This window comes from Denticeps clupeoides, unplaced genomic scaffold (genome assembly GCF_900700375.1).
Source record: "Denticeps clupeoides unplaced genomic scaffold, fDenClu1.1, whole genome shotgun sequence".
NCBI classification, from domain to species: Eukaryota; Metazoa; Chordata; class Actinopteri; order Clupeiformes; family Denticipitidae; genus Denticeps; species Denticeps clupeoides.
In genome coordinates this window covers 1-23,222 of record NW_021629882.1, presented here as the reverse complement: position 1 = coordinate 23,222, position 23,222 = coordinate 1, and the positions used below count along the sequence as shown (strand labels likewise).

Genomic DNA, 23,222 nt, shown 5'->3' with positions numbered 1-23,222 from the left:
GATCTGGGAGGCTGGTGAACAGGACGCAGCTATGCGGACATCGCAAAGGCGAGCGTAACATGAGCGTTATTACAAAATGCAAATAAAGAATCTATATAGAAAAGATGAATGAAATCTCCTTTGACTTTCTTGAGCTTCACACGTCCAAAACACAAGACAAACATTAAAAACCATGTTGTATAGTTCACCATGTACTATATTTCACTTGGATTATATACAACTATATTATTTTACGTGTTCCGTAACAACACATTTACATTCAGTAGTGACGGGGACAGTCCCCCTGGGGACAGAGGGACACGATGGTAGTAAGTGGGGTTTGAACCTGGAACTTGGTGCTCTTCTGGTTCAGACGCGAGTGTGTTGGCCAAGTGTAAAACACACCAATAATAATGATTAAAAAGCGAAAGTGGCAGTAAACAAGAATCTACCTCTATGTACCATCCGACCTCTACAACTCATACAGGACGAAGCAGCACGACTGATGTTCAACCTTCCCAAGTTCTCCACACCGCCCCTCTGCTACGTTCCCTCCACCGGCTCCCAGTAGCTGCACGCATCAGGTTCTAAATACTGATGCTGGCCTACAAAGCCAAACATGGAGTAGCACCATCCTACCTCACAGCCCTTATTACACCTCACACTGCACCTGGTATACTCTGAGCCTCCAGTACTGCTCGCCTGGTCCCTCCATCTCTGAAGGTAAAAGGAAGACGCTCATCTAGACCCTTCTCCGTCTTGGCCCCTCGGTGGTGGAATGAACTTCCAGCTCAGTCACTGAGCACCTTCACACGGCAGCTCAAGACCTTCCTCTTTAGAGAAGATTTAGATGAACTTGTAACCTTCTTCTCGTCTGACTTCTGTATAGAAACTAGAACAGAGTGAATAAAAAGATTGTATTCATAGTTGGGGGTCCTAGTGAACCGGAATTGATCTCTTCATCCATGGTAACTTGAAAGCACGTTGTAAGTGGCTCTGGATACGGCCGTCTGCCAAATGCCTTAAATGTAAATAATGAATAAGTTCGTCTTTATAAAAAAAGGAGGCCGCTTACATTTACATTTAAGGCGTTTGGCAGACGTCCTTAACCAGAGCGACTTACAACTTGCTTCCATGTTACCATGGATGAAGTGGTCAGTTCTGGTTCACTAGGACCCCCAACTATGAATACAATCTTTTTATTCACTCTGTTGTAGATTCTGTACAGAAGACAAGAAGAAGGTCACAAGTTCATCTAAATCTTCTCTAAAGAGGAAGGTCTTGAGCTGCCGTTTGAAGGTGCTCAGTGACTGAGCTGTTCTGACCTAAAGGGGAAGTTCATTCCACAACCGAGGAGCCAAGACGGAGAAGAGTCTAGATGAGTGGAAAGCTGACCTGATTGTGTTGAAGATGAGGGTCATCATCTCCTTGCTGTTCCTGCTGTTCTCCACATTTAGAGCTCTTTCTCTGAACAACCAGAGCAACCCTCTAAATACAAAAAAAGAAATTCCTGTGCAGGACATCAACGCTGAGCTGCAGTACCTGAGGAACATGGTCCACTACCTGCGGGACACGATGCTGGCTCAGGAAGTCCAGTTGGAGAACGTGAAGACCAACCTAAAGGACCCTGAAGACATGGTGCTGGATCTGAGGCTGGAAGTTCTGGAGAGAGAAAACGCTGGTAATCACATCTTCTAAATGTGCAATATTAATTCAACAACACTGAGACCAGTATGAACATCATTCACAGACTTTAATGTTGGTATTTAGCTCATTTACATTTACATTATTACATTATTTAGCTCAAGATGTGGAGATAAAGACCATGAAGGATGAAGTGGAGAACATGAAGAAGGAGAATGCAGGTGCATAAATGACATTTGACAAATATTATAGTGTAAAATATACTATACAAATAGTATTATTTAATTACACTTAGTATTAATTCCATGTAATTACTGTATAAATAACATAAACAGTGAATTATTATTCATTGGTTATGATTAGTTTAGGTTAGAATAACAGTACATTAATTCAATTCTCTACATGTAATAGAGTGTATGAGTAGATATAATTTAGAATAACAGACATCTGTATTATTTTGTATATAAGCGCAAGATGCTGTCCTGTCCGACGTACAGAAAGACCTGGAGAATCTGAAGATGGAAAATGCAGGTAATGCAGAACAGACAGTCCAACGTTCACATCCAAGCTGCTTACAAGAGTGACCATTTAATTTTTTACAGTAATTCTGAGCATGGGAACAATCAGCGACATCTCATCAATATACATTGTTATACATCCATACATACAGTCATGTACATTCATATACCGCCATAAACTATTATATACAGCCATATAAATTAACTGTTATATGCAACCATAATCATCCATAAATTATTATATACCGCCATAAACTGCCATATACAGCCATATAAATTAACTGTTATATGCGACCATCCTGTCATAAAAACTCTTTAATCTCCTATAGAAATAAGCCATACCATAATCTACCATAAAGTACTGAATTATTCCTTCATTATTGCAGCACTTGTGGCAGAGCTGACGGCTCTAAAGATCCAAATGGATGACAATGAGCAGAACGTGGAGAACCTGACTCATCAGAATGCAGGTGCTGGATTGAAATGATCTCTAATATTTTCTTGGTGAAGATTTGGCTCATTTTTTGTGTTCCACCTACATCAGAACAAGCAGCAGAGCTGAAAGCTGTCAAGAACCAAGTAGAAGATCTGCAGCAGAAGAACTCAGGTATCATGTGATGAACTGTGGTTTTAATATTTTCTGCTCTGAATGCAGAGATTGGAGGACTGAAGACCAGACTAACATCAGTGGAGACCAAAGTGGAGAAACTGAACAACATGAATGCAGGTAAATGACATTATTATTGCTATATACTGAATACATATTGTAATCGTGATGAAAGATCTGTCTATTTGTACATGATGAGTATTGGGTCATATCCTTAAATATGATGTGCCTTTTATTTGGGATATAAGTTACTTTCTAGTCATCATTCTATGTAAATCAATAGAATTACTTACATATCAGATGATTATGTTTTTGTCTTTTTGTAAAGTTGAATATCAGCAGTGATGTTTTTTTGGTTCTGTTCCACTTTACAGGAGGCAAAGTGGCCTTTTCAGCAGCTTTGACATTTAATACTGAGTATGTACAAGCAGGACCTTCCGAACTGAACTTGGTCTTCAGGAACATCATCACCAATGTTGGAAACGCCTACAGCAGTAATACAGGTGCTCAGCATCTTCTCATAGTCATGGTGTCAGTGGGAGTCACATTCTTTAAACACCTCAGTGCCAGCCTCTTAACACACTTTGTCAAAGTTAAGTGTCTGTCCTTGTGAAACACCACACACGGTGTGGCTCAGGTTTAAAGGCTTAAACCATCACCGTTGGTGAGGAGCGGGCAGCCATGTTCATCTTCTCTGAATCAGCTCGTTTTGCTCCTTACTGGCCCGTGACTGGTTGGCTCGGCCTGTAGAATTGAGCCTCTTTGTCTTTGGACTGGAAGGCGGAGTCCCTGGTGTCCACCAGGGTTTGTGGTTCGGTCCGGTGGTGAACAGGGACTGATAGTCTCCTGTTTAACCTGACAGGTGCATCATGGTAGTAGATCTGACTGTAGTGAATTTTTCTGTATGGTTCTTGCAGGGTTCTTCACCGCTCCAGTGAAGGGCGTTTACTTCTTCAGGTTCACCGTGGCGGACATCCTCTCATCGCGCACCATGTACACAGCGCTGTACAGGAACCAGCAGAGGATCATGTTGCTGGGGGAGTACGACATGGACCACCACGTCTCCTACCTGGTCGGCGGCGTGACTCTGCAGCTGGAGGCGGGAGACTGGGTTAACCTGCGTCTTCCTGGAAACCAGCGACTTTACAACGATGAGAGTAATCACTGCATCTTCGGCAGATTCCTGCTCTTCACCCTGTGAAATGGTGATAATCATCACTTGGTCTGAGGCCTAATAAAGTCCTGGCTTACATCATACGCCATTTGGCTTTAAAACAAAAAAATCTGGAGAAATATCTAATAAAGCAAATACTTGTTTTACAGCACAGTTAGTCTTAATGTTCGATTTATCTTCAGATAATAAAGAAGCATGGCTGCTACTAACAATCATTTTAATAGTCAATTAATCTGTCGATTATTTTTTATAAATTATGAATAAATAAAAGCATTCATTTCCAACCCTTTATTCAAAAACAGAATCTTTAGAAAATGCACGAATATAATGATAATTAAACACCAAAACATAACACCAAAAACATGCACATGTATGCTTTACTTGATCTGGCGAATATAGACTTTTTAAAATAAAGTGCCACCTGAGCTGCCGGAACAACAAATAATTTATGAAAAGAAATACAATACATATCAGAAAATTGAACAGGATTTGTTTGAATGTCAACTTGTCTCATTGTACATTTTACCTCTGTTTGTCACGACCTCGGGCTGACGGGGGAAGGAAGCGCAGAGACGGGACATCTGGGCAAATGGGATTTATTAATACGCACAAAAGAAAAAGGCACGAGGGACAAAACAAAGGAAGCCAAGAAAAACAAACCAACAGGCGTGTGGCGGTTGCCAGGAACTGAAATCAAAGTTCAGGATCCACATCGATGCATCAGTGTCGGTTCCTTCTAACAGGGCTCCAACCACGGATGCCTACCCAGCAGCACCTGTCCATGGTTAGAGCCCTGCTGTCAGGCTGAGTGCTGCCAGCTGGGGCTCCTGCTGCACCCAGACGTGGCACCGTTACTCTCCAACATGTGTTTACCATGTAAAATCCAGAACTGGAACCAGACAGTCAGCACAATTCAGACCAAGCACTCTGTCAATCTTATGCTTCACAAGTTATTTGTGTGCATCTGGACTTTCTTTCTCTCACGTCTCAACATTACCTTGAGCTGATTAAATACAGAGATTCTGGGATTCTGCTGCCAAGCAGATTTATAATGATTTATAATACCCTTATTACACCTCGCACTGCACCTGGTATACTCCGAGCCTCCAGTACTGCTCGCCTGGTCCCTCCATCTCTGAAGGTAAAAGGAAGACACAGTAGGATATTTCGGTAAATAAAGAATCTATAAAGAAAAAATGAATGAAATCTCCTTTGCCTTTCTTGAGTTTCACACATCTTGTCGTGTAGATTCTACCACTCCCACGACGTGTTACACTGGTGAAGCGACAATAGGATCTGATTCCGGTCAGAGAATCAGGAGCCTGGAGGCCAGCTTATCAATTATCTTATTTATTAACGAAGTATGTGTGTGTCTGTGTGTGTGTGTGTCTGTGTGTGTGTGTGGTCTACAAGAAACACAGAAAGCATACATAAGCAAACACTCCACAGAACATGATATGATACACAACACTGATTAATAACACTGCTTACAGTAATCTAACATGAAACAGACAATACAATCCTACATAAGCAGCTAACCAGCACTAGAACATTTTACCTAGAATATAAATATAGGCAGCTAAAACACAGGAAAATTATTGAACCCCGTTAGCTTAGCGCTAATAGCAGGCGGAAATTAGCATAAGAATTAAATAATTCCCAAACATTACAAACTCTCTCTCTGCATATAAAACAGTATGAAAGGATAAACGAATCGAACACAGGAGTGTGAACAACACTCCTCAGCACTTACTTTCCGTCATGAACGCACACATTTACATGTGAAAAATACGCGTGGCTCATTAGGTGTCACACTCTAACCGGACCAGATAGAAACAACTAAACAAATCTGGTTCCGCCCAAAGTCTTTCTGACACGTCTAAAACACAAGACAAACATTAAAAATAATTTTATATCACGGTACAAATGATCTAATAATAAAATGTAGAATCAAAGTTGTACTGGTATCCGATTGGCCCATTTGTGTAGGGGGCGTGTCCATGTTCACACTAATGACGTGCAAAACAAATGTTTTTACTGACTGTGTACTATATTTCACTTGGAATATATACAACTATATTATTTTACTTGTTCCGTAACAACACATTCAGTAGTGACGGGGACAGTCCCCCTGGGGACAGAGGGACACGATGGTATTAAGTGGGGTTTGAACCTGGAACTTGGTGCTCTTCCGGTTCAGACGCGAGCGTGTTAGTCAAGTGTAAAACACACCAATAATAATGATTAAAAAGTGAAAGTGGCAGTAATTTGATTTGGGACAAATAGCGTTGACAGCACCTTGTGTGTGTGGAGTTTACATGTTCTTCTGTCTCGGTGTGGGTTTCCTCCTGATTCACTGTCCAGAGAGGCACTTTTTTTTCAGCAAGAACAAGAGCCCAGAATTAATGTGATTGGCTGATATCATTTTTTTCAGCCAATCACAATGTTTCTGAGCTCTTGTTCTGTAGCGTAATCAGCTGAGTGAAACCAGCCAATCACAATGTTCTTAAGATCTTGTTCCTCCATCTGATTGGCTGAAAAAAAAGTGACATCATCAGCTTCGCTCTATTTAAGAGGTGAGCCGTGAAGAACTAAATCATTTCAGATTTACGAGAGTTCAGTATAGAGGTAGAGAAATGAAGGCGTGGAAGAAGTTTGTTAGGTGGACCAAGCGTCGCTTCTTCAAGAAGAACGTTTCCGTTGAGCCCAAAATGACCGATCTGAAATCAGCTCAGATGGGTCAGGTTGAGGTGTTCGGGGAACAGCTCGGCACACTCGAGGCGGTGACGGAGACATTCCTGGAAAGGGATCCCGGTCATCGTAAAGAAGTGGAGGAGATGTTCATGGCCTCTAATAATAATCTGGAGATGGCTATTCGTGACACGACACAGAACAGCCTGGCTTGGCGTGAAGAGCTGAGGCAAATTGCCATCCAGGAGGCTGAGAATGAAGTAAAAGAAAGACTGAGAGAAGAACAAGATCTGGAACGGCTGCAATGTGAGGAGCTTGAAGCACAGCTGAACGTGGAGAGACACAACAGAGAAGAAGCAGAAAGGCGTTTCTGTAACGTGAGAGAAACTGGAAAGCAGATGGAGATGGAGACACAGCTCCATACGCAGCTGGGGAGCATGCAGGCTCTTTATGAAGAGACGCTGCAGAACGAGAAGAAGGAGCAGGAAACGCTGAGAAGTCAAATGACAGATGAGCAGAGCAGGAGAGAGAAAGCTGAAAAAGAGCTTGAAGCAAAAAGAGAAAGCAGGAAAGAGGCAGAGAGGCTTCTCCTGGAGACAGAGACAAAGTTCCGTCATCAGCTGGAGAGCAAAGACAGTCTCCACGAGGAGACGCTCCAGCAAATGAAAAAGGAACTTGAGATGATGACAGCCGAACGTGACCATGAGCACAGAGCACGAGAAGAACTTGAAAAAGTGCTCCTCGAAGAAACATCTACCAGGAACGAACTGGAAAAACGTTTCCAGGACTTAAACAATACAAGCAAGAGGCAGGAGATTGAGGAAACCCTGAAGGTCCTCCTCAGAAGGGAGAAGGAACTGTGTGGGCAACTCGTGCAGACCGCGTACATGAGAGCAGCACTGGAGCATCTTCGAGAAGCTTCACAAGGAGATGTGGAGAAAAGAAAACAGTACAAGAACCAGGCTGTCCAGGTTGATCTGGGAGGCTGGTGAACAGGACGCAGCTATGCGGACATCGCAAAGGCGAGCGTAACATGAGCGTTATTACAAAATGCAAATAAAGAATCTATATAGAAAAGATGAATGAAATCTCCTTTGACTTTCTTGAGCTTCACACGTCCAAAACACAAGACAAACATTAAAAACCATGTTGTATAGTTCACCATGTACTATATTTCACTTGGATTATATACAACTATATTATTTTACGTGTTCCGTAACAACACATTTACATTCAGTAGTGACGGGGACAGTCCCCCTGGGGACAGAGGGACACGATGGTAGTAAGTGGGGTTTGAACCTGGAACTTGGTGCTCTTCTGGTTCAGACGCGAGTGTGTTGGCCAAGTGTAAAACACACCAATAATAATGATTAAAAAGTGAAAGTGGCAGTAAACAAGAATCTACCTCTATGTACCATCCGACCTCTACAACTCATACAGGACAAAGCAGCACGACTGATGTTCAACCTTCCCAAGTTCTCCACACCGCCCCTCTGCTACGTTCCCTCCACCGGCTCCCAGTAGCTGCACGCATCAGGTTCTAAATACTGATGCTGGCCTACAAAGCCAAACATGGAGTAGCACCATCCTACCTCACAGCCCTTATTACACCTCACACTGCACCTGGTATACTCCGAGCCTCCAGTACTGCTCGCCTGGTCCCTCCATCTCTGAAGGTAAAAGGAAGACGCTCATCTAGACTCTTCTCCGTCTTGGCCCCTCGGTGGTGGAATGAACTTCCAGCTCAGTCACTGAGCACCTTCACACGGCAGCTCAAGACCTTCCTCTTTAGAGAAGATTTAGATTAACTTGTAACCTTCTTCTCGTCTGACTTCTGTATAGAAACTAGAACAGAGTGAATAAAAAGATTGTATTCATAGTTGGGGTCCTAGTGAACCGGAATTGATCTCTTCATCCATGGTAACTTGAAAGCACGTTGTAAGTCGCTCTGCCAAATGCCGTAATTGTAAAATATGACACAGTGTAATAAAGTGCTCATCATCATTTCTAACTGTGTCTTGTATGAAAGATCTATTTAGGGCAGCTAGACATGATTCTTCTCATGTCCTGATTGGTCTGTTTAAGTTCTCACCTGCAACATTGAGTTTTTTAGCTGTATTATGGCGACATGGTTTAAGTGTGGCCCCGTAATCGGAAGGTTGCAGGTGTGGATGCCGAACCACCAAGGTCCCCTGGTTCAAAGCACGGTCCCCACAAGCTGTTCCCCGGGCGCCTGTCATGGTGCCCACTGCTCACCAAGGGTGACGGTTAAATACAGAGGACACGTTTCACCGTGTCACCGTGTGCTGTGCTGCGGTGTTTCACAATGACAATCACTTCACTTTCACTTGTAGAACCTGACAGAGTTCTAACCGTGAAGCTGTGTGCCATCACTAAGAGCTGAGTACGTTCCAGAGACAGTTCCAGAACAAATCACAGTCTGCTTTACCTGAACGTCTGGGAGGATCTGCAGACCCGCTCGCAGTCTCTCTTTGTTGGCGCAGGTAAACCGCTTCGGGTCGACCAGAGTTGTGGAAGTGGAGCACGTTGATTAATCGGACTGACCGTTACTGACCTGTTGCCATGGAGACCATTGGTCGAAAAATTTGCATCCACTCATTGGATTCATTATCCAATTTATTCCCTTTAACTTGCATGATATTACACCATTCGACGTGGACGGGAAAAGTCTCTGTATTTTAAATAGCTTTTAAAAGTAACAAATTGAAAATAGTTTTAAATATGCATCATGGCAAGCCCTATTAGCGACTAATCAAAAACATTTATTGACGTGCAAATTGACGTTTCTGAGACTTTCATTGTTCAATCTAATGCCAGAGAAAAAAGTTAAGTTTAAAGACGTTATTGTCATTGCACAATCATACTTAGTACTACAGCACGACGAAATTGAGGTCCTGTACAGCAGTCCCAGTGCAAGATAAGATAAGATAAACCTTTATTAGTCCCACAAGTGGGAAATTGCACTTGTCACGGCAGAAAGTGACAGAAGCAGAAGGTAATAGCATCACAAAAAAATAACATAAATATGTATCTGTATAAGTAGTGATTAAAATATACTTTATGTCAAAAATGATTGATGACATATCAGCATAAGGAAAAAGCGCATGATTTATGACCACCTACCCTTCTACCTTCTCCCCTTCTCCACCGGACACCCAGCGCGTAATTTATGACCTCCTACCCTTCTACCTTCTCCCCTTCTCCACCTGGACACCCAGCGCGTAATTTATGACCTCCTTCCCTCTCCCCTCTCTCACCCTTGGACACCCAGCGCATCCTCTCACAGTCTTAGATGTCATATAATCACTTAGACAAGCTTTTAAAAACACAGATGTCATATCACTTGTTTACAGACTATGGCTGTTGTGGGAGAGGTCATAAACCGGTATAGCTCTACTTTTAAAACAGAAACCTTATTTTTAAGTGTTTGGTTTTACTCAACCTACTGTTTCAGTGTTTAACACGTTTAAACACAATACTTACACAAACTTATTTTAAAAATACAAACGCATACGCTATTCATATACTGACTGAATATGGTAGAATCCCATTTTGTATGTAGGAAGCATCACAGCACCTTCTCGCCCCACTCTATCGCTCTCTCCCTTGTGTCACATTACAGATGTCATATACACTTAGACTAACTTTTAAAACAGATGTCTTATCACTTGTTTACAACTATGGCCATTGCTAATGGCTTATGACCCCATTTCTCCCAAAGCCATCCCTTTCCCCACCGCACTTCCCTTCCCGGTTTCATCTCACATTCTTCCCCGACACCTTGCAGAGTCTCATATTGACACACACACACACACACACACTTAGACTATTTTTAAAACCATATTTTAATGATATATGGTTTAAAATGATTTCTAGTTAAAGAAAAACAAGTTTAAACACAATACTTATTTTAAATATACAACACATTCAGTCGTTTTTCCAAAAGATACATCACACAATGGTATGTAGGAGGCATCACATCACTGGCACGCACACACACACACACACACACACACACACACACACACACACAGACTTTTTCTTTTTCTTGCTAAAATAAAACTAATCATAACACTGTTTTATGAACAAACCTTTAAAACGTTGAAAACCACTATTCTTTTTAATCATGTTTTTTTTTTCCACTTTGGATTATGTAATGTTAATATTGAAAAATATACCTACACACTTCTAACCACTTTTTGTAGTTGTTGTAGTTCACATCAGACATATATATATTTTAGACATGATTTTTTATTATTATTATCAAGTAACTTCAAATAAAAAACAGACTTTTTCTTTTCCTTGCTTAAATAAAACTAATCGTCACGCTGTTTTATGAACAAGCCAGGGGTATTTCATTTATGGTTTTCAGATGATATGACACACAAAACGTTAATAAACTCTCATTTTTATTTAGTTGAACCATACACAGACTTTTGTTTATCAAACTGATATATTTATGAACATGAATTTTTTTTTTCAAGATTCTTTTCAGAAAATAAAATCCTACATTTATTAACAAAGTTAATTTCCTCTGAAACCATCCCAGCTTGTGACCGCTCCTCATTGGCAGTAACAAGATCTTCACCACCCAGCAGATAACCAACTACTATTTAGTGCTCGCTTGAAACTGATGTTTGCAAAAATGACTATCTTGGTGGTTTACGAACCCCTCATATCAATGACACAGACCCACAGTTCACACACCTTTAGACTATCTTTTAAAACAGAAACCTTGTTTTTCACTCAAGGATTTACTCAACCTATTGTTTCAGTGTTAAACACATACTAAACACAATACTAATTTTAATACAACGCAAACACTGTTAATATACTTACTGAATATGGTATCCCATCAGTCATTTCCCAAAAGATACATCACATAATGGTATGTAGGAAGCATCACACCATTGACACAGGACATAACCTGTTCACACACACACACACACACACACACACACACACACACACACACACACACAGAAACAGACTTTTCCATGCCAAAATAAAACTAATCATAATGCTGATTTATTAACAAACCTTTCTCCAAAGGTGTCTCATCTATGGTTTTCAGATGATATGCCACACAAAAACTAATCGTAACACTGTTTTATGAACCAACCGTTCTCCAAAGGTGTCTCATCTTTGGTTTTCAGAAGATATGCCGCACAAAAACGTTAACAAACTATAATTTCTATTTAATGAACCTCACACAGACTTCTGTTTATCAAACTGATATATTTATGAACTTTGAAAAAACTTTTCAACATTCTTTTTAATCATGTTTTTCCACAATGGATTATGTGATGATAATATTGAAAATATATACCTACACACTTTCTAACCACTTTTTAATATAGTTCACATCAGACATATATATATTTTAGACATGGTTTTTAATATTATTATCAAGTAACTTCAAATAAATTTCTCATGTTAACAATTTCATATTTTCTGAAATCGTATCAAGGGGTGTGATTTTTAGGGAGGGGGCATGCAACTTTAGGGCTATAATATCAAAGAATTTAAAGTTTCATTTATTTGTATATTTTTTTCTACAGTATATTTGTATTTTTTTATCCTTCTGATGCTGAAGTGCTTCATTGTTCGCAGATTTTCTATCTGTATGATTGATTCTCGCTGGTCATATTATTAGGTAGACCTCGTTAGTACTCGGGTGACCACCTTATGCCTTTAGAACCACCTTATTCTTCATGGCATAGCCTCAAAAAGGTGTGGAAATATTCCTCAGATATATTGGTCCATACAGACATGATAGCATCATGTAGCTGCGGCAGATTTGTCTGCTGGTTGTCTATGATATCCGAAGCCAATATCCGAAGGTGTTCTGTTTGGATTGAGACCTGGTGAATGTAGAGTACAGCGAACTCAATGTCATGTTAAAGTAACTAGTCTGAGATAGTTTGAGCTTTGTGACTTGGTGTATTATGCTGTATTTAAGTAGCCATCAAAATAAAAAAAGGGGGGGGGGGTACACTGTGGTAATAAGGGAATGGACATGTCAGCAGCAATACTAATTTATGTGTACATCTATGGTATTTATCAGACAGCCTTATCCAGAGTGACTTACAATCGGTAGTTACATGGACACCCTGAGAGACCAACACCAGCCTGAACCACTAGATCCAGGGTTGGATGCATCCATGCTTACATGTTCATTACACCACATTTTGACCCTACCAACAGAATGTTAAATTGTTTTGATAATTCTCCAGTCTTCAGTTTTCTAGTTAATAAAGTAGAATAAAAAAAAAATTAAATATACTTTTTGGCATTTACTGTCAATATTACTCTTCCACAAATAACTTAAAAATACTAAAGATCCTTCAATACAAATCAGATATTTTAAACTTAATGTGACAATGACAACATATGACAACCACCACATATCTTTTTAAACACAAGACAATATATGTTTTAATGCAAGCAACATTACTTCATGGCCATTTACAAGAACCCTCTAAGGTGTCAGTGCTGAACTGTTTGGTTGAAAAACTTAAATCCCCCCCAAAAATCCAATAATTGGCTAACAATTGGCATAAACATATGAGGTGCTGCTTTTCTAATGCTTGCAAAAAAACAAACACTAAGTTTACTAAATAATGAGGTCTTATCAGGTCTTATCAGTGAACAATACCGAGATAATTATTATTAAAATTATTATAAAAATGCATGAATTAATTATTCCTTGCACTCATACTGTACTTGGAGAAAATGGAATGTTTTGTGGTAACGTTTGGCACTGTTACGCGCACTATTACGCACACTTGTGCTTGCTCTGGAACGGGCAGATGGTCGTCCTGGTGGCAGCGCTGATCAGACAGCCGTGTATACATTTATTTTAGCAAAGTAACTGTATTCTGATTATCACTCATTTAAACGGTACATGCATTCCATCACTCCCCAACACTGTCCACATACATTGGTTGTTCTGACATTTTGAGTCTGCCCTTAATCCTGTGACATCAACAAGGCTTTTTGTCTACACAACTGTTGCTAACCGGATCTTTTCTCTTTTTCAGACCTGGTAAACCCTACATATGGTTGTGCATGACAGTAGATCACCAGTTTCTAAAAACTCCAACTGTGTCTCGTCCAAAACCACTTAAATATTATTTTACCCCCATTCTAATGACCGGATCTCGGAAGCTAAGAAGGCTTGGGCCTGGTTAGTACTTGGATGGGAGACCTCCTGGGAATACCAAGTTCTGTAAGCTTTAACTGTTGAAAAACTTTTTAAAATGAAGTTTTTTTGCATCGTTTTTTTTTTTTTTTCTAAAGTAAGTTAAGAGGTATTTTCACTCTGTGATAAGTTTTAAAGCCTAGGTTGTTTAAAGTCCAAGATTTTCAAGCAGAGATTGCTTACGGCCATACCAGCCCAAGAACGCCCGGTCTCGTCTGATCTTGGAAGCTAAGAAGGCTTGGGCCTGGTTAGTACTTGGATGGGAGACCTCCTGGGAATACCAGGTGCTGTAAGCTTTAACTGTTGAAAAACTTTTTAAAATGAATTTTTCTTGCATCGCTTTGTTAATTTTTTTCTAAAGTAAGTTAATAGGTATTTTCACTCTGTGATATGTTTTCAAGCCTAGGTTGTTTAAAGTCCAAGATTTTCAAGCAGAGATTGCTTATGGCCATACCAGCCCAAGAACGCCCGGTCTCGTCTGATCTCGGAAGCTAAGAAGGTTTGGGCCTGGTTAGTACTTGGATGGGAGACCTCCTGGGAATACCAGGTGCTGTAAGCATTAACTGTTGAAAAACTTTTTAAAATGAATTTTTCTTGCATCGCTTTGTTAATTTTTTTCTAAAGTAAGTTAATAGGTATTAAAAAAAAAAAATTTCAACAGTTAAAGCTTACAGCACCTGGTATTTCCAGGAGGTCTGCCATTCAAGTACTAACCAGGCCCAAGCCTTCTTAGCTTCCGAGATCAGACGAGACCGGGCGTTCTTGGGCTGGTATGGCCGTAAGCAATCTCTGCTTAAAAATCTTGGACTTTAAACAACCTAGGCTTGAAAACATATCACAGAGTGAAAATAACTATTAACTTACTTTAGAAAAAAACTAACAAAGCGATGCAAGAAAAAATTCATTTCAAAAAGTTTTTCAACAGTTAAAGCTTACAGCACCTGGTATTCCCAACAGGTCTACCATCCAAGTACTAACCAGGCCCAAGCCTTCTTAGCTTCCGAGATCAGACGAGACCGGGCGTTCTTGCGCTGGTATGGCCGTAAGCAATCTCTGCTTGAAAATCTTGGACTTTAAACAGCCTAGGCTTGAAAACATATCACAGAGTGAAAATACCTCTTAACCTACTTTAGAAAAAAACTAACAAAGCGATGACAAAAAACTTCATTTTAAAAAGTTTTTCAACAGTTAAAGCTTACAGAACCTGGTATTCCCAGGCTTCTCCCATCCAAGTACAAACCAGGCCCAAGCCTTCTTAGCTTCCGAGATCAGACGAGACCGGGCGTTCTTGGGCTGGTATGGCCGTAAGCAATCTCTGCTTGAAAATCTTGGACTTTAAACAACCTATGCTTGAGAACATATTACAGAGTGAAAATACCTCTTAACGTACTTTAGAAAAAAACTAACAAAGCGATGCAAAAAACCTTCATTTTTAAAAAAAATTTCAACAGTTAAAGCTTACAGCACCTGGTATTTCCAGGAGGTCTCCCATCCAAGTACTAACCAGGCCGAAGCCTTCTTAGCTTCCGAGATCAGACGAGACCGGGCGTTCTTGGGCTGGTATGGCCGTAAGCAATCTCTGCTTGAAAATCTTGGACTTTAAACAATCTAGGATTGAAAACATATCACAGAGTGAAAATACCTCTTAACTTTCTTTAGAAAAAAACTAACAAAGCGATGCAAAAAACCTTCATTTTTAAAAAAAATTTCAACAGTTAAAGCTTATTGCACCTGGTATTTCCAGGAGGTCTGCCACCCAAGTACTAACCAGGCCCAAGTCTTCTTAGCTTCCGAGATCAGACGAGACCGGGCGTTCTTGGGCTGGTATGGCGGTAAGAAATCTCTGCTTGAAAATCTTGGACTTTAAACAATCTAGGCTTGAAAAAATATCACAGAGTGAAAATACCTCTTAACTTACTTTAGAAAAAAACTAACAAAGCGATGCATTAAAACTTCATTTTAAAAAGTTTTTCAACAGTTAAAGCTTAGAGCACCTGGTATTCCCAAGAGGTCTCCCATCCAAGTACTAACCAGGCCCAAGCCTTCTTAGCTTCCGAGATCAGACGAGACCGGGCGTTCTTGGGCTGGTATGGCCGTAAGCAATCTCTGCTTTAAAATCTTGGACTTTAAACAACCTAGGCTTGAAAACATATCACAGAGTGAAAATACCTCTTAACTTACTTTAGAAAAAAACTAACAAAGCGATGCAAAAAAACTTCATTTTAAAAAGTTTTTCAACAGTTAAAGCTTACAGCACCTGGTATTCCCAGGAGGTCTCCCATCCAAGTACTAACCAGGCCCAAGCCTTCTTAGCTTCCGAGATCAGACGAGACCGGGCGTTCTTGGGCTGGTATGGCCGTAAGCAATCTCTGCTTGAAAATCTTGGACTTTAAACAACCTAGGCTTGAAAACATATCACAGAGTGAAAATACCTCTTAACTTACTTTAGATAAAAACTAACAAAGCGATGCAAAAAAACTTCATTTTAAAAAGTTTTTCAACAGTTAAAGCTTACAGCACCTGGTATTCCCAGGAGGTCTCCCATCCAAGTACTAACCAGGCCCAAGCCTTCTTAGCTTCCGAGATCAGACGAGACCGGGCGTTCTTGGGCTGGTATGGCCGTAAGCAATCTCTGCTTGAAAATCTTGGACTTTAAACAACCTAGGCTTGAAAACATATCACAGAGTGAAAATACCTCTTAACTTACTTTAGAAAAAACTAACAAAGCGATGCAAAAAAACTTCATTTTAAAAAGTTTTTCAACAGTTAAAGCTTACAGCACCTGGTATTCCCAGGAGGTCTCCCATCCAAGTACTAACCAGGCCCAAGCCTTCTTAGCTTCCGAGATCAGACGAGACCGGGCGTTCTTGGGCTGGTATGGCCGTAAGCAATCTCTGCTTGAAAATCTTGGACTTTAAACAACCTAGGCTTGAAAACATATCACAGAGTGAAAATACCTCTTAACTTACTTTAGAAAAAAACTAACAAAGCGATGCAAAAAAACTTCATTTTAAAAAGTTTTTCAACAGTTAAAGCTTACAGCACCTGGTATTCCCAGGAGGTCTCCCATCCAAGTACTAACCAGGCCCAAGCCTTCTTAGCTTCCGAGATCAGACGAGACCGGGCGTTCTTGGGCTGGTATGGCCGTAAGCAATCTCTGCTTGAAAATCTTGGACTTTAAACAACCTAGGCTTGAAAACATATCACAGAGTGAAAATACCTCTTAACTTACTTTAGAAAAAAACTAACAAAGCGATGCAAAAAAACTTCATTTTAAAAAGTTTTTCAACAGTTAAAGCTTACAGCACCTGGTATTCCCAGGAGGTCTCCCATCCAAGTACTAACCAGGCCCAAGCCTTCTTAGCTTCCGAGATCAGACGAGACCGGGCGTTCTTGGGCTGGTATGGCCGTAAGCAATCTCTGCTTGAAAATCTTGGACTTTAAACAACCTAGGCTTGAAAACATATCACAGAGTGAAAATACCTCTTAACTTACTTTAGAAAAAACTAACAAAGCGATGCAAAAAAACTTCATTTTAAAAAGTTTTTCAACAGTTAAAGCTTACAGCACCTGGTATTCCCAGGAGGTCTCCCATCCAAGTACTAACCAGGCCCAAGCCTTCTTAGCTTCCGAGATCAGACGAGACCGGGCGTTCTTGGGCTGGTATGGCCGTAAGCAATCTCTGCTTGAAAATCTTGGACTTTAAACAACCTAGGCTTGAAAACATATCACAGAGTGAAAATACCTCTTAACTTACTTTAGAAAAAAACTAACAAAGCGATGCAAAAAAACTTCATTTTAAAAAGTTTTTCAACAGTTAAAGCTTACAGCACCTGGTATTCCCAGGAGGTCTCCCATCCAAGTACTAACCAGGCCCAAGCCTTCTTAGCTTCCGAGATCAGACGAGACCGGGCGTTCTTGGGCTGGTATGGCCGTAAGCAATCTCTGCTTGAAAATCTTGGACTTTAAACAACCTAGGCTTGAAAACATATCACAGAGTGAAAATACCTCTTAACTTACTTTAGAAAAAAACTAACAAAGCGATGCAAAAAAACTTCATTTTAAAAAGTTTTTCAACAGTTAAAGCTTACAGCACCTGGTATTCCCAGGAGGTCTCCCATCCAAGTACTAACCAGGCCCAAGCCTTCTTAGCTTCCGAGATCAGACGAGACCGGGCGTTCTTGGGCTGGTATGGCCGTAAGCAATCTCTGCTTGAAAATCTTGGACTTTAAACAACCTAGGCTTGAAAACATATCACAGAGTGAAAATACCTCTTAACTTACTTTAGAAAAAAACTAACAAAGCGATGCAAAAAAACTTCATTTTAAAAAGTTTTTCAACAGTTAAAGCTTACAGCACCTGGTATTCCCAGGAGGTCTCCCATCCAAGTACTAACCAGGCCCAAGCCTTCTTAGCTTCCGAGATCAGACGAGACCGGGCGTTCTTGGGCTGGTATGGCCGTAAGCAATCTCTGCTTGAAAATCTTGGACTTTAAACAACCTAGGCTTGAAAACATATCACAGAGTGAAAATACCTCTTAACTTACTTTAGAAAAAAACTAACAAAGCGATGCAAAAAAACTTCATTTTAAAAAGTTTTTCAACAGTTAAAGCTTACAGCACCTGGTATTCCCAGGAGGTCTCCCATCCAAGTACTAACCAGGCCCAAGCCTTCTTAGCTTCCGAGATCAGACGAGACCGGGCGTTCTTGGGCTGGTATGGCCGTAAGCAATCTCTGCTTGAAAATCTTGGACTTTAAACAACCTAGGCTTGAAAACATATCACAGAGTGAAAATACCTCTTAACTTACTTTAGAAAAAACTAACAAAGCGATGCAAAAAAAACTTCATTTTAAAAAGTTTTCAACAGTTAAAGCTTACAGCACCTGGTATTCCCAGGAGGTCTCCCATCCAAGTACTAACCAGGCCCAAGCCTTCTTAGCTTCCGAGATCAGACGAGACCGGGCGTTCTTGGGCTGGTATGGCCGTAAGCAATCTCTGCTTGAAAATCTTGGACTTTAAACAACCTAGGCTTGAAAACATATCACAGAGTGAAAATACCTCTTAACTTACTTTAGAAAAAACTAACAAAGCGATGCAAAAAAACTTCATTTTAAAAAGTTTTTCAACAGTTAAAGCTTACAGCACCTGGTATTCCCAGGAGGTCTCCCATCCAAGTACTAACCAGGCCCAAGCCTTCTTAGCTTCCGAGATCAGACGAGACCGGGCGTTCTTGGGCTGGTATGGCCGTAAGCAATCTCTGCTTGAAAATCTTGGACTTTAAACAACCTAGGCTTGAAAACATATCACAGAGTGAAAATACCTCTTAACTTACTTTAGAAAAAACTAACAAAGCGATGCATTAAAAACTTCATTTTAAAAAGTTTTTCAACAGTTAAAGCTTAGAGCACCTGGTATTCCCAGGAGGTCTCCCATCCAAGTACTAACCAGGCCCAAGCCTTCTTAGCTTCCAAGATCAGACGAGACCGGGCGTTCTTGGGCTTGTATGGCCGTAAGCAATCTCTGCTTGAAAATCTTGGACTTTAAACAACCTAGGCTTGAAAACATATCACAGAGTGAAAATACCTCTTAACTTCCTTTAGAAAAAAACGAACAAAGCGATGCAAAAATACTTCATTTTAAAAAGTTTTTCAACAGTTAAAGCTTACAGCACCTGGTATTCCCAGGAGGTCTCCCATCCAAGTACTAACCAGGCCCAAGCCTTCTTAGCTTCCGAGATCAGATGAGACCGGGCGTTCTTGGGTTGGTATGGGCCGTATTAAATGAATTTTTTTTGCATCGCTTTGTTAGTTTTTTTTCTAAAGTAAGTTAAGAGGTATTTTCACTCTGTGATATGTTTTCAAGCCTAGGTTGTTTAAAGTCCAAGATTTTCAAGCAGAGATTGCTTACGGCCATACCAGCCCAAAAACGCCCGGTCTCGTCTGATCTCGGAAGCTAAGAAGGCTTGGGCCTGGTTAGTACTTGGATGGGAGACCTCAAGGGATTACCAGGTGCTGTAAGCTTTAACTGTTGAAAAACTTTTTAAAATGAATTTTTTTTGCATCGCTTGGTTAGTTTTTTTCTAAAGTAAGTTAAGAGGTATTTTCACTCTGTGATATGTTTTCAAGCCTAGGCTGTTTAAAGTCCAAGATTTTCAAGCAGAGATTGCTTACGGCCATACCAGCCCAAGAACGCCCTGTCTCGTCTGATCTCGGAAGCTAAGAAGGCTTGGGCCTGGTTAGTACTTGGATGGGAGACCTGTTGGGAATACCAGGTGCTGTAAGCTTTAACTGTTGAAAAACTTTTTGAAATGAATTTTTCTTGCATCGCTTTGTTAGTTTTTTTCTAAAGTAAGTTAATAGTTATTTTCACTCTGTGATATGTTTTCAAGCCTAGGTTGTTTAAAGTCCAAGATTTTCAAGCAGAGATTGCTTACGGCCATACCAGCCCAAGAACGCCCGTTCTCGTCTGATCTCGGAAGCTAAGAAGGCTTGGACTTGGTTAGTACTTGGATGGGAGACCTCCTGGGAATACCAGGTGCTTTAACTGTTGAAAAACTTTTTAAAATGAAGTTTTTTTGCATCGCTTTGTTAGTTTTTTTCTAAAGTAAGTTAAGAGGTATTTTCACTCTGTGATATGTTTTCAAGCCTAGGCTGTTTAAAGTCCAAGATTTTCAAGCAGAGATTGCTTACGGCCATACCAGCCCAAGAACGCCCGGTCTCGTCTGATCTCGGAAGCTAAGAAGGCTTGGGCCTGGTTAGTACTTGAATGGCAGACCTCCTGGAAATACCAGGTGCTGTAAGCTTTAACTGTTGAAATTTTTTTTAAAAATGAAGGTTTTTTGCATCGCTTTCTTAGTTTTTTTCTAAAGTAAATTAAGAGGGTAATTTCACTCTGTGATATGTTTTCAAGCCTAGGTTGTTTAAAGTCCAAGATTTTCAAGCAGAGATTGCTTACGGCCATACCAGCCCAAGAACGCCCGGTCTCGTCTGATCTTGGAAGCTATGAAGGCTTGGGCCTGGTTAGTACTTGGATGGGAGACCTCCTGGGAATACCAGGTGCTGTAAGCTTTAACTGTTGAAAAACTTTTTTAAATGAATTTTTCTTGCATCGCTTTGTAAATTTTTTTCTAAAGTAAGTTAATAGTTATTTTCACTCGGTGATATGTTTTCAAGCCTAGGTTGTTTAAAGTCCAAGATTTTCAAGCAGAGATTGCTTACGGCCATACCAGCCCAAGAACGCCCGGTCTCGTCTGATCTCAGAAGCTAAGAAGGCTTGGACTTGGTTAGTACTTGGATGGGAGACCTCATGGGAATACCAGGTGCTTTAAGCTTTAACTGTTGAAAAACTTTTTTAAAATGAGTTTTTTTTGCATCGCTTTGTTAGTTTTTTTCTAAAGTAAGTTAAGAGGTATTTTCACTCTGTGATATGTTTTCAAGCCTAGGTTGTTTAAAGTCAAGATTTTCAAGCAGAGATTGCTTACGGCCATACCAGCCCAAGAACGCCCGGTCTCGTCTGATCTTGGAAGCTATGAAGGCTGGGCCTGGTTAGTACTTGGATGGGAGACCTCCTGGGAATACCAGGTGCTGTAAGCTTTAACTGTTGAAAAAACTTTTTTAAATGAATTTTTCTTGCATCGCTTTGTTAATTTTTTCTAAAGTAAGTTAATAGTTATTTTCACTCGGTGATATGTTTTCAAGCCTAGGTTGTTTTAAAGTCCAAGATTTTCAAGCAGAGATTGCTTACGGCCATACCAGCCCAAGAACGCCCGGTCTCGTCTGATCTCAGAAGCTAAGAAGGCTTGGACTTGGTTAGTACTTGGATGGGAGACCTCATGGGAATACCAGGTGCTTTAACTGTTGAAAAACTTTTTAAAATGAGTTTTTTTTGCATCGCTTTGTTAGTTTTTTTCTAAAGTAAGTTAAGAGTTATTTTCACTCTGTGATATGTTTTCAAGCCTAGGTTGTTTAAAGTCCAAGATTTTCAAGCAGAGATTGCTTACGGCCATACCAGCCCAAGAACGCCCGGTCTCGTCTGATCTCAGAAGCTAAGAAGGCTTGGACTTGGTTAGTACTTGGATGGGAGACCTCATGGGAATACCAGGTGCTTTAACTGTTGAAAAACTTTTTAAAATGAAGTTTTTTTGCATCCCTTTGTTAGTTTTTATCTAAAGTAAGTTAAGAGGTATTTTCACTCTGTGATATGTTTTCAAGCCTAGGTTGTTTAAAGTCCAAGATTTTCAAGCAGAGATTGCTTACGGCCATACCAGCCCAAGAACGCCCGGTCTCGTCTGATATCGGAAGCTAAGAAGGCTTGGGCCAGGTTAGTACTTGAATGGGAGACCTCCTGGGAATACCAGGTGCTGTAAGCTTTAACTGTTGAAAAACTTTTTAAAATGAAGTTTTTTTGCATCGCTTTGTGTAGTTTTTATCTAAAGTAAGTTAAGAGGTATTTTCACTCTGTGATATGTTTTCAAGCCTAGGTTGTTTAAAGTCCAAGATTTTCAAGCAGAGATTGCTTACGGCCATACCAGCCCAAGAACGCCGGATCTCGTCTGATCTCCGAAGCTAAGAAGGCTTGGGCCTGGTTAGTACTTGGATGGGAGACCTCCTGGGAATACCAGGTGCTGTAAGCTTTAACTGTTGAAAAACTTTTTAAAATGAAGTTTTTTTGCATCGCTTTATTAGTTTTTATCTAAAGTAAGTCAAGAGGTGTTTTCACTCTGTGATATGTTTTCAAGCCTAGGTTGTTTAAAGTCCAAGATTTTCAAGCAGAGATTGCTTTACGGCCATACCAGCCCAAGAACGCCCGGTCTCGTCTGATCTCGGAAGCTAAGAAGGCTTGGGCCTGGTTAGTACTTGGATGGGAGACCTCCTGGGAGTACCAGGTGCTTTACTGTTGAAAAACTTTTTTAAAATGAGTTTTTTTTGCATCGCTTTGTTAGTTTTTTTCTAAAGTAAGTTAAGAGGTATTTTTCACTCTGTGATATGTTTTCAAGCCTAGGTTGTTTAAAGTCCAAGATTTCAAGCAGAGATTGCTTACGGCCATACAGCCCAAGAACGCCCGGTCTCGTCTGATCTCGGAAGCTAAGAAGGCTTGGGCCTGGTTAGTACTTGGATGGGAGACCTCTGGGAATACCAGTTGCTGTAAGCTTTAACTGTTGAAAAACTTTTTAAAATGAAGTTTTTTTGCATCCCTTTGTAGTTTGTATCTAAAGTAAGGTAAGAGGTATTTTCACTCTGTGATATGTTTTTCAAGCCTAGGGTTTGTTTAAAGTCCAAGATTTTCAAGCAGAGATGCTTACGGCCATACCAGCCCAGAACGCCGGTCTCGTCTGATCTCGGAAGCTAAGAAGGCTTGGGCCTGGTTAGTACTTGAATGGGAGA

General features: G+C 40.4%; 24 non-coding genes and 11 pseudogenes across 24 annotated transcripts; 15 read left to right on the top strand and 20 right to left on the bottom strand.

Moving 5' to 3' along the window:
• Positions 1–14,015: 14,015 nt before the first annotated feature.
• On the top strand, positions 14,016–14,134 carry LOC114776499 (5S ribosomal RNA). Its single transcript, XR_003745528.1, has one exon. It is a non-coding gene; the product is annotated as a 5S ribosomal RNA (ribosomal RNA).
• A 144-nt stretch (positions 14,135–14,278) lies between these two features.
• Positions 14,279–14,397, top strand: LOC114776500 (5S ribosomal RNA). The gene has a single exon (XR_003745529.1). It is a non-coding gene; the product is annotated as a 5S ribosomal RNA (ribosomal RNA).
• A 106-nt stretch (positions 14,398–14,503) lies between these two features.
• Positions 14,504–14,622, bottom strand: LOC114776507 (5S ribosomal RNA). Its single transcript, XR_003745536.1, has one exon. It is a non-coding gene; the product is annotated as a 5S ribosomal RNA (ribosomal RNA).
• Positions 14,623–14,767: 145 nt separating this feature from the next.
• LOC114776510 (5S ribosomal RNA) lies at positions 14,768–14,886 on the bottom strand. The gene has a single exon (XR_003745539.1). It is a non-coding gene; the product is annotated as a 5S ribosomal RNA (ribosomal RNA).
• A 144-nt stretch (positions 14,887–15,030) lies between these two features.
• Positions 15,031–15,148, bottom strand: LOC114776518 (uncharacterized; annotated as a pseudogene).
• A 145-nt stretch (positions 15,149–15,293) lies between these two features.
• On the bottom strand, positions 15,294–15,412 carry LOC114776509 (5S ribosomal RNA). Its single transcript, XR_003745538.1, has one exon. It is a non-coding gene; the product is annotated as a 5S ribosomal RNA (ribosomal RNA).
• Positions 15,413–15,557: 145 nt separating this feature from the next.
• LOC114776522 (uncharacterized) lies at positions 15,558–15,676 on the bottom strand (annotated as a pseudogene).
• A 144-nt stretch (positions 15,677–15,820) lies between these two features.
• LOC114776504 (5S ribosomal RNA) lies at positions 15,821–15,939 on the bottom strand. The gene has a single exon (XR_003745533.1). It is a non-coding gene; the product is annotated as a 5S ribosomal RNA (ribosomal RNA).
• Positions 15,940–16,083: 144 nt separating this feature from the next.
• Positions 16,084–16,202, bottom strand: LOC114776498 (5S ribosomal RNA). Its single transcript, XR_003745527.1, has one exon. It is a non-coding gene; the product is annotated as a 5S ribosomal RNA (ribosomal RNA).
• A 144-nt stretch (positions 16,203–16,346) lies between these two features.
• LOC114776497 (5S ribosomal RNA) lies at positions 16,347–16,465 on the bottom strand. The gene has a single exon (XR_003745526.1). It is a non-coding gene; the product is annotated as a 5S ribosomal RNA (ribosomal RNA).
• Positions 16,466–16,608: 143 nt separating this feature from the next.
• On the bottom strand, positions 16,609–16,727 carry LOC114776496 (5S ribosomal RNA). The gene has a single exon (XR_003745525.1). It is a non-coding gene; the product is annotated as a 5S ribosomal RNA (ribosomal RNA).
• Positions 16,728–16,871: 144 nt separating this feature from the next.
• Positions 16,872–16,990, bottom strand: LOC114776495 (5S ribosomal RNA). The gene has a single exon (XR_003745524.1). It is a non-coding gene; the product is annotated as a 5S ribosomal RNA (ribosomal RNA).
• Positions 16,991–17,134: 144 nt separating this feature from the next.
• Positions 17,135–17,253, bottom strand: LOC114776494 (5S ribosomal RNA). Its single transcript, XR_003745523.1, has one exon. It is a non-coding gene; the product is annotated as a 5S ribosomal RNA (ribosomal RNA).
• A 143-nt stretch (positions 17,254–17,396) lies between these two features.
• LOC114776493 (5S ribosomal RNA) lies at positions 17,397–17,515 on the bottom strand. Its single transcript, XR_003745522.1, has one exon. It is a non-coding gene; the product is annotated as a 5S ribosomal RNA (ribosomal RNA).
• Positions 17,516–17,659: 144 nt separating this feature from the next.
• LOC114776492 (5S ribosomal RNA) lies at positions 17,660–17,778 on the bottom strand. The gene has a single exon (XR_003745521.1). It is a non-coding gene; the product is annotated as a 5S ribosomal RNA (ribosomal RNA).
• A 144-nt stretch (positions 17,779–17,922) lies between these two features.
• LOC114776491 (5S ribosomal RNA) lies at positions 17,923–18,041 on the bottom strand. The gene has a single exon (XR_003745520.1). It is a non-coding gene; the product is annotated as a 5S ribosomal RNA (ribosomal RNA).
• Positions 18,042–18,185: 144 nt separating this feature from the next.
• On the bottom strand, positions 18,186–18,304 carry LOC114776524 (5S ribosomal RNA). Its single transcript, XR_003745542.1, has one exon. It is a non-coding gene; the product is annotated as a 5S ribosomal RNA (ribosomal RNA).
• A 144-nt stretch (positions 18,305–18,448) lies between these two features.
• LOC114776523 (5S ribosomal RNA) lies at positions 18,449–18,567 on the bottom strand. The gene has a single exon (XR_003745541.1). It is a non-coding gene; the product is annotated as a 5S ribosomal RNA (ribosomal RNA).
• Positions 18,568–18,710: 143 nt separating this feature from the next.
• Positions 18,711–18,829, bottom strand: LOC114776512 (5S ribosomal RNA). Its single transcript, XR_003745540.1, has one exon. It is a non-coding gene; the product is annotated as a 5S ribosomal RNA (ribosomal RNA).
• A 143-nt stretch (positions 18,830–18,972) lies between these two features.
• Positions 18,973–19,091, bottom strand: LOC114776501 (5S ribosomal RNA). Its single transcript, XR_003745530.1, has one exon. It is a non-coding gene; the product is annotated as a 5S ribosomal RNA (ribosomal RNA).
• Positions 19,092–19,235: 144 nt separating this feature from the next.
• On the bottom strand, positions 19,236–19,354 carry LOC114776514 (uncharacterized; annotated as a pseudogene).
• Positions 19,355–19,498: 144 nt separating this feature from the next.
• On the bottom strand, positions 19,499–19,618 carry LOC114776516 (uncharacterized; annotated as a pseudogene).
• A 122-nt stretch (positions 19,619–19,740) lies between these two features.
• LOC114776503 (5S ribosomal RNA) lies at positions 19,741–19,859 on the top strand. Its single transcript, XR_003745532.1, has one exon. It is a non-coding gene; the product is annotated as a 5S ribosomal RNA (ribosomal RNA).
• Positions 19,860–20,003: 144 nt separating this feature from the next.
• Positions 20,004–20,122, top strand: LOC114776508 (5S ribosomal RNA). Its single transcript, XR_003745537.1, has one exon. It is a non-coding gene; the product is annotated as a 5S ribosomal RNA (ribosomal RNA).
• Positions 20,123–20,266: 144 nt separating this feature from the next.
• On the top strand, positions 20,267–20,385 carry LOC114776517 (uncharacterized; annotated as a pseudogene).
• Positions 20,386–20,522: 137 nt separating this feature from the next.
• On the top strand, positions 20,523–20,641 carry LOC114776506 (5S ribosomal RNA). The gene has a single exon (XR_003745535.1). It is a non-coding gene; the product is annotated as a 5S ribosomal RNA (ribosomal RNA).
• Positions 20,642–20,787: 146 nt separating this feature from the next.
• Positions 20,788–20,906, top strand: LOC114776505 (5S ribosomal RNA). Its single transcript, XR_003745534.1, has one exon. It is a non-coding gene; the product is annotated as a 5S ribosomal RNA (ribosomal RNA).
• Positions 20,907–21,050: 144 nt separating this feature from the next.
• On the top strand, positions 21,051–21,169 carry LOC114776513 (uncharacterized; annotated as a pseudogene).
• Positions 21,170–21,313: 144 nt separating this feature from the next.
• Positions 21,314–21,431, top strand: LOC114776515 (uncharacterized; annotated as a pseudogene).
• A 145-nt stretch (positions 21,432–21,576) lies between these two features.
• On the top strand, positions 21,577–21,695 carry LOC114776521 (uncharacterized; annotated as a pseudogene).
• A 137-nt stretch (positions 21,696–21,832) lies between these two features.
• On the top strand, positions 21,833–21,951 carry LOC114776520 (uncharacterized; annotated as a pseudogene).
• A 137-nt stretch (positions 21,952–22,088) lies between these two features.
• Positions 22,089–22,207, top strand: LOC114776502 (5S ribosomal RNA). Its single transcript, XR_003745531.1, has one exon. It is a non-coding gene; the product is annotated as a 5S ribosomal RNA (ribosomal RNA).
• A 145-nt stretch (positions 22,208–22,352) lies between these two features.
• LOC114776490 (5S ribosomal RNA) lies at positions 22,353–22,471 on the top strand. The gene has a single exon (XR_003745519.1). It is a non-coding gene; the product is annotated as a 5S ribosomal RNA (ribosomal RNA).
• Positions 22,472–22,616: 145 nt separating this feature from the next.
• On the top strand, positions 22,617–22,735 carry LOC114776511 (uncharacterized; annotated as a pseudogene).
• Positions 22,736–22,872: 137 nt separating this feature from the next.
• On the top strand, positions 22,873–22,989 carry LOC114776519 (uncharacterized; annotated as a pseudogene).
• Positions 22,990–23,222: the final 233 nt, after the last annotated feature.